We start from the raw sequence: 8,416 nt of genomic DNA, 5'->3' as shown, positions 1-8,416 counted from the left end.
TGCTGCTTGCCGACTGTCCCAGGAAAGGCACTGATGTGAACACAACAAGTTGCCAGCTGAACTAGCTGCTCTCTAGAATCCAAAATCCAAACTTAGTGCCATCAACCCCAGAGGACAGGGAAGAACTGCCCTGTGAGTTTCTGAGACTGTCACTCTTTAGTCGAGTAGAAAGTCTAGTCTTTCTCCTGCAGAACAGCTGGTGGATTTGAACTGCCGTCCTTGAGGTTAGCAGCCCAACGCGCATCACCACTACGCCCCGAGTGCTCCATAAACTTTAAACCTACCTGTCAAATGCTGGTATATGAGCAAAGACCAATACCTGCCAGTATTTGGGAAGGCATTAAAAGGCCTCTCCCTTTTCCAACTATCTTTATGGGGATGAACTGTCTTCATATACTTTACCCAAGGCAATAAACCGCACGTGGCTGAAAGCGGAAGCAAGTATGGGACTCCAACCAGCCAGAGAAGTGAGTTTTGCAAGAAGGTAAAGAGCAAGGTCATCCTTCTCACCCAACACTTTCAGAAGTCGTTTTGAACAAGGTTTCCATTAAAAAATATATACTTGAAAAATATATATATATACTTGGATAGCTATGAATGAGGATTGACTCAGTGTCAGTGATTTTGAGACAGCAAGAGAGCAGACAAGAGAGCCCCCACCTCTCTTGTATCTAGTGGAGTAGCACTGGAAACTCATGACACAGAAGACCGGGAAAAGGAAGAATGGATTTTAAAGTCTCAGTGGGGCAACTTTTAGTAAACAGTCTTATCCAAATGGGCACGATACTTTTGCTTTGCCCCTTCAATTCAAATTTTGCCAAATAAAAATTGTTTCTGTTTCACTTAAAAAATATATTTATATATATATACACACATATATACATATATATACATACTTAGGTTAACATGTAATGAGTTTATGGTTAATTTTAGGGAATAAGCATCTAACTTCCCCATTTTAATATCTAGTTAGCAAATATACACAAATATTACAAAAAGCTCTCTGGCGTCCCAATGGTTTTACACGGTATTCTGTAAAGGGGCACTAGGGACACGTGCGGAGACGGTCTAGCTCAGAAGAATGTGGCAAAAGAAGTACCTCACTCAACTGGAAACTACAAGCATGCACACTAAGGGAGCCGAGATGAAAAGACACAAAATTCCACCGACATCGAGGACACCAAGATTGAAAATGTGACACTTAGTGGGAACATACATCATCTTTTTTAAATGTCCCTTTTCCAAGGGCAGCAAGACCTATCACATTTTAAAATTTCCATCACGGTTCCTGACAGCGTCCCACGCCAGGCTGCAAGCACCATGACAGGACAGGACTGTGCACCTTGCTCGGCACTGCTGATGGAATGGGTCAGGAGTTCAGCTGCTGACCGGAATGAAGGTCATCAGTCCAAACCTACTAGCCAGGCTGCTGGAGAAAGGGAACTGCTTCAGAAACCCAAAATGGACAGTTCTAGCCTGTTCTATAGGGTCACTATGAGAGTTGGAATCAACTCAATGACCATGGGTTTGGTTTATTTCATCAGCGACTGGCACAGTGTGGGCATGTGATTGCTGCTGGATTAAAGGGGGAGAGGGGGAGTGGAGGGGCAGGGAGTGATACAATGTAAACTGAACATACTGACCTTCTCTGTACAAAAGGCACAAAGATAAAGTTTTATAATCAAAAAAGGTACTTATTTACTTGGTACCACAATCACAATCACTCATTAGAGGCCTCCTTCCTATATGCTTTGTAGTGGGCATTTTCTCTTAATTTCCACATGGCCAGGGGACAAATGTTTTGGGTAAGGAAACTGTGCTTCTAAGAATCAAAGTACCTTGTCTACACACCAGGGTGGTGGGGCAGACCGAAGGGATGAGCTTGTGACCTCCCCTCACTCAGCAACTCCATCAACAATGGGGTAAAGACCGGGGGTCTCTGAACCTTGATTCAAGCTCCCTGGCCCATCAACCTGGCAGGCCCCCCAGTCACACATGGTTGACACAGCTCCACCTCCATCCCACCTGACTGAACCAGCAGCCCGTCTGCCCACTCCCCCTCAGGATCGGCAACCTGAACTCGGAGGGTCCTGCACAACCTGGATTAAGGGAGCCGTGTCTGTTCCCAAAGAACGCAGTGGCCACGGTGTCACGAAAAGAAAAACAAACCAAGCTAATTCCATAAGCTAATTCCAAGTCACAGCGACCCTACGTAGGATTTTGGAGCCTGTACATCTTTACGGGAGCCTCAGCTCCCTCAGGAGCGCTGGTGGGTTTTGAACTGCCAACCTTGTGATTAGCCCAATGCTTATCCTACAGGGCCACAAAGGCTCCTAATAAGAAGAAAGGCTAATGCTACTGGTGATCAACATGTAAATGTCCCCTGCACCACCACCACCTCCTTTTGGTAAAAGGTTAAGAATAAAATCAGTAAAATCAGTCAACTATTCTCGGAGAAACAGCGCCATCAGCATTGCCGTGGTGACTAATAGCCAACCCAGGCCTTCCAGAGAGGGCTCCACAGAGCCTGGGGAGTATTACACCGATGTAATTCATGAAGTCCTGAATGCTGAATATGCCCCTCCTCGGCACAGACTGAAGAAAACACACAGCAGGAAAAAGGGTCCTTCTATCTGAGAAAGGAATTCAGTGGCAACTGGCTGAAGAAACCATGAGCGAACAAGTCTCCCAGAGCATCAGTGTCCATGACCTGTCACTTTTATTCATGTGTGATTCCTAGGCTTAGAACCCAAAAATCGAGACCTACACTAACACAACAAAATGGAAGAACCCAATTGTCACTAAATGCATACGTGCCACAAACAAAAACCAAGACATACAAGGGCTTCAGAGAAGTTGTGGAGAAATCCCATTTATAAAAAATAAAAAAAAACCTCTTATCTTTTTATTTCATTTTTTCCATAAAAATGTTGACACCCCTGACTTTTAAACACTCCATTTAAAAGATGCTTGCTCTAGTATTATCTACTAATCCTAGATTCATACAAAAAACATGTTATTAAAAAGTTCACGTCATCTCATGAATGCTTCCCCCACCCTGAAGGCCCCTGATCCTTCTTCCTCCAATAACTGAGTAGAAAGTCAATGAAATCTTGTCCTTTAAATTCTACATGGCCTCCTAATCCTCAAGTGGTGCTTAATTCTGCAGATGTGCTCAGAAAGCAAACTAATAGTAAAAAAAAAAAAAAAAAAATCCACGGGAAGTAAATAACTACACTTCAGTTTTTCCACACTCAGCCTCTCATTTATTATATTCATTTGCTAACCCTACTGATCCCAGATGCTTAACTGAAAAGTACATGAGAAAATTCCACCAAGTAGCTGGTGAGACTTTCTGGGCCTTGTCCGAGAAAAGATAAGATAGCAAATAGGCATAGATAGCAAATAGGCCAACTCTCCAAGACACATCCATTGAAACTGCAGAGCAATAAGCCAGAGGCTTTTCTCTAGAGAACTCGCCAAAGGCAAACCACTAGAAACTCCTGTGAGAATCCGCCTAGAACTGCCCAAACTATGCCTCCTTTGAGGCCTGCCCCACCACGAGTGGGATCTGTCACGAAGTACATTTGCTCTTCTCGACCCCAGCCCCCAGGCCATATAATGACACCAGAGACGGAGAAAGGGAACAAGGTGCACCAAAGCTTCCCTCCCAGAAATATGTCATGTGAGCACTAAAATAGTTGGCAGTTGGCTGACTGTGTTAGAGCTCAAGTTCGTATGTGGCCCCAGGGATGGCCAATTTCTTCCATTGCTTATTCAAGCAGACACAACCAAACTGAAGACAGGATAAAGCAGAAAGGGGAAAAGACCCAACAGATGCTACCTGGCCAGCTGGGCAAGAATACCATGACCATCATGGCACCTGAATGCTGCCCTCACAGTCCCTCAGGAAGTAAACTGCTTAGACCGCCCCCCATCCCACTCTCTCCCACTAAACCTCCTCTTTCATCGAAACAGGCTCCTAGTCTTTCCCGCCAAAAAACCTGAAAGGCAATCTAAGATACCAATACCCAGCTGATCAATGCAGAGAAGGAGCCACGATACTGAAAGTTCCTAAAGGTTCTGAGGGGCACCAGAGGGGTGACACAGAGGACAAAGGTACATGAGGGCTAAACGACGCTGGGTATGCAACTCCTGGGTCACTGAATTGTATTCTCAGTAGCTAAAGTGAAAACTGTCATGTGCTGCCTGTTACCCCACAGTTACCTTCCAATCAGTGACTGAAACCTGAAAGCAAAAACTACCTGTTGGCAACTGCCCTCTGCTTTATGCTTCCCACCCACACTCACCTGCTCAAAAGTTCTGCTGGGTCACAGCAGGAAGCCTGAGCCAACGGTGTTCCGATCCTTTTAGCACTGTAAATAATAAAATTATAAAGGTAAATCACCAAGCAATTCCCAAGCCATGAAAACACAAGCTCTTATCATGAATACTTTGCACAGGAAATGGCTCCCGCCTCGGGTTAAAGCAGTCGGTCACTTGATGCGTTTACACACTGGCAGCCCAGTAGGCCTCTCGCAGTGGCTGTGGGTGGGACAGAGCCCTGGTGCACAGTGGGTTACACGACAGGCTGCCTATCAAAAGATCAGCAATTCAAACCCAACAGCTACTTCAAGGGAGAAAGATTAGGTTTTCTGCTCCTGTGAAGATTTACAGCCTCTACAGTCTATACAGGGTCACTAAAAATTGAGACTGATTCGACGGCAGTGGTTGGTTGGTTTGGTCAGGAAATTCTGAAGTAGCTGCCAATAAGTAACATGTGTGACAGCTTTAGGGAGGCAACCAGCATCACAGGAAAATCCTGGGTGTCCCACAAAAATCATCACTCATCACTGAGCCCTCAAAAGGCTGGCCACTGACCACCAGCGGGTCCAGGTGTAGGGATCCAGGTGTGCTGCAGGTTGCAAAACACAACCTGTACTTTAGACTGTGATGTGAAGCAGTTCCGGAAAGATCCACAAGATGGGGACATTTCAGGTGATAAGGAGTGGGCTGAAGCACTAAGTGGTTGATGCCTTGCTACAAAGCAGGTGCTTCTCTGGATGCTGCTGCTAAACTGTCCAAAAGCCAGGATCTAACAATAAAAGTAGCGATCTTACAGACAGCAGAAAGCAGCTGGCGAAAAAGACTTCCCATCTCTGACTCAACGCTGCTAGGAAGCAGCCAGGCTCGAACACCCAGGCCACCCAACTACAGGCCTCGAAGTGTGCCATTTTTTAAGGGCAGAAGAAAGTAGGTGGGGAGAAGCCTATCATAAAACAAACTTTTCTGGCATTCATTCAAAAGAGCCTGTTCTCCTCTCCCTCCCATGAGAAGGCTCAACCAAAGCTCAAGTTCAACAACAACCTTGTAAGAAGCACTATGAAAGTGTGTTTCCTACTTCATAGCTCAGAGGGAGGGAGGGAGAGAAGGGAGAGCAGACAGAAATAAAACTTCAGAAACAGTTTTATCAACTAAAACCTGGCCATTTAAAGGAGTATTCTTCCCTTTTCTGCCAAGAGAAAGCTTTGGGCAATTCAACAAAGCATCAATTCAATCTGCATTTCTGTATAATTAATCTTGTTTATTTCTCATTCATCTAATGGTGGGGGGGGGCAGGGGGCGGCAGACTACTAATTTCAGTCAGGAAATATTAGAGGAGCCAAACTATAAGGAAATATAAAGGGAAAAAAACCTATTTTTAAAGTGATATAATTCCCTGAGGTGTATAAAGTTGAACAGAAATCGGGGTTTTGTTCAGCATCAGGTGTGCACAAACATTCCTTGGGGCTGAAGGAGGAGGAAAGAAGCAATTTTGACTCGAGACCATTAAGGTGCTTGCTTCACTGTTAGCAGGTGGGCATCACCTTGCCTCAGAGAGCCCTGGATCATCCTCAGTGATCACCAGCACAGGCTCGAGGACCACTCTAAGGAGACTGGTCCCACTCCAGTCTCCACGAAAGAGAAGCAAGCAGAGAGCACCGGAAATGGACTTGTGGGGCCTGAGCACCCGCAGTCAGTCAGCCAGCCAGTCTGAGAAGATCCTGTGGAAGAGGAATATGGGTTAAAGGCCGAGGCCTTCTGTCTGTCTTCTCTGGGAAGGGATCTGCACCCAGCCATCACTACCAGCAGTCACTGCCCCGCATGAAGCAGGGCAACAAAAAAAAACGCAAACAAGATCGTTGAGCTCCTATAACATCAAAGACCTTATAACTTAGAAATGCCATTTCAAATCCTCAACAGAGGAGCCAAGAGGGGCAGTGGCTCTCGTGAAAGCACTGCCTCATCACCATCACCACCACGTGGGTTGCCTGGACCCCAAATTTGGAATTCCCATCTCCTCATGCTTTGGGGGTAGTCAGGTGACAAACTATTTTCATACATACAGCCTGTCAGCAAAAAAAACCTCAGAACCAAAATACTCGATTCCTTGAGTGAACTAAAATGAAACAGGACATTGATACAACGCAGGGGGGAGGGGTTAACTTTTTGTTTTTAATATACTAAGTATCACATACGTTAGAGAACTAGTCAGAAAGGAGAAAATGAAACACAGAAAGGTCTAGGCATTTAAGTCTGCTGGTCAGCACAAAAATCAATTCCTTACTAACCAGATTACAGGCAACTCAAGTTCACAAACTGATCCCATTTTTATTTTTGGTTCTATCCTTCATTACCTGTGTCTAAACTTCCAAGACAATTAATTCATCAAGTCCTTACAATCTCGAGTTTTTTTAATTTCACAGTAGCAGCCAGCCCCATCCCCCCATCCTCACCCCCATCCCCTTTCTTAGAACTCAAGGCAGTTAAGCATCCATATCACTGAAGAATGTTCACTGTTGAGAATGATCATAATTTCCTGAAATCTGCCCTGAGTTTCATGAGCCTTCTGAATCTTTCTGGGTTGGAAGGTAGGAAGTAGAGAGTGTGGCAAAGCGTGTTGGCCCACGTTTCCTGAGCGTGGGTTCCTTTTCTCAGAGTTCTGAGAGATCAGGTAAACCAGATTCCAGGACGTTGAAGAACACCCCTGCCCCAGTGAGGGAAACAGACCTGCCTCCCCTCCCCTCCCCTCCCCCCACTCCCAGCCAATTCCATGTAGTTTCTGGCCCACCTCCGTTTACATTGGCTGGCCTCAAGGTCTTAACCAGAGCTGCTCCCCACTGCAACCCAGACAGCCATGGGACTAGCGCCTTCCTGTTCCCATCAGGCCTTCCCTGGACACTTACTTTCAAATAACCCCAGCGCCACACTCCACTCCCAGGTGGCCCTATTTCCCACTCCACTTACCACTGCTCTGGACGTTAAGTAGTCATTTGCCTAGAAAGGAGCTCTGGGGCAGACAGCGAGTTGGGGTCTTTGACTCCCAAAGTATAGTAGGTGGTCAATGGGTGTCAAATAAAGGAACCCAAGAATGAATGAATGAACGGACGGACGGACAAACTGGACAGGTGAGGTTCCTTCCCCACCACACTGGAGTAGCAACGAAGTGTGAGGCCATGTCCTCCAGAACGAAGCCCCACCAGCATGGCTCCCCTAAGTGGAATGGCAGAGCAAAGGAGAGAGTAACGAGCTTTCAGACCCAGGTCACTTCTCCACCCACCCACCCCTTCTCCTAGCCTCCTCTTCTGATGTCAACAGCTGATGTAACAGAAAAGTGCATATTCCAGTTTGGCCACTCCGAGTGAGGACTGCTACACACTCAGCTTGTAAAACACATCACACACATCCCGGGATGCAGGCGACAAGCGTGTGTGTGCCCAGCAACAGGGGCAGAGCCGGAGAGGTCTGGGAGGGCCGACAGTGAACACAGGGAGGAGGCTGTCACAGGGACCCTTGAATCGCAGAAGCCCCTGCAGGCGACTGAAGAACCTAAGGGAAGAAGCGGTGCCCTGGACAAAACCGGGGGAGTCCTGGCCGCCCGTGCTTGAGGGTACTCGGGCGGCCCCGAATGGGCGGAGGTCCGCCGCAGCGCCTAACGCCTCCCTCAATTCCGGGCAAGTGACCCTGACACACGGACCGACCACTGCCCCTATGGAAGGGCCCGGACAAAAGGGCTATGTCAGCCGGGGCGGCGGACCGCACAGCCGTGGGGCTGCTTCCCAGAACCGGGCACACACCCGGCGCCCCTCGTGCCCCCTTGCCCGGGTGGCCGGCGGGACGTTTGTCTCGGCCAGAAAGCGGGAGTGTGGGGAGTGCTCGTGGGAAACTGCTGACGCGGGGCGGCCGCCCATTTCAACCGGGCGCTACTTTCTCCACCTGGGTCCCAGGTCCCGATCGCGCCGCCACCTGGCCTCCGGCCTGCTCCTGCCCCCGTGCTCTGGCCGCGGAGGGAGGCGCCCGGTCCAGCTGCTCCGGGAGGAGGGCCAGGTGTGGGGAAGGAGGCCCGGCGCGAGCAGCTGTCGGCCGCGGCAGCTGT

At 48.0% G+C, this 8,416-nt stretch overlaps 1 protein-coding gene across 4 annotated transcripts in view; it reads right to left on the bottom strand.

The window, feature by feature from the left end:
- The window catches only part of GIGYF2 (GRB10 interacting GYF protein 2), a 114,570-nt gene that overhangs the window by 105,579 nt on the left and 575 nt on the right, over positions 1 to 8,416 (bottom strand). For all 4 annotated transcript variants that reach the window (XM_045296315.1, XM_045296316.1, XM_045296317.1 and 1 more), the window contains exon 2: positions 4,311 to 4,376. The gene's annotated coding sequence lies outside the window, so the exon portion shown is untranslated. The remainder of the gene's footprint in view (positions 1 to 4,310; positions 4,377 to 8,416) is intronic.

This window comes from Echinops telfairi, unplaced genomic scaffold, assembly GCF_000313985.2.
Source record: "Echinops telfairi isolate 266 unplaced genomic scaffold, ASM31398v2 ScPeMD7_3;HRSCAF=10, whole genome shotgun sequence".
NCBI lineage: Eukaryota > Metazoa > Chordata > Mammalia > Afrosoricida > Tenrecidae > Echinops > Echinops telfairi.
The sequence above is the reverse complement of the archived record's forward strand: the minus strand, read 5'-3'. Positions and strand labels throughout refer to the sequence as shown.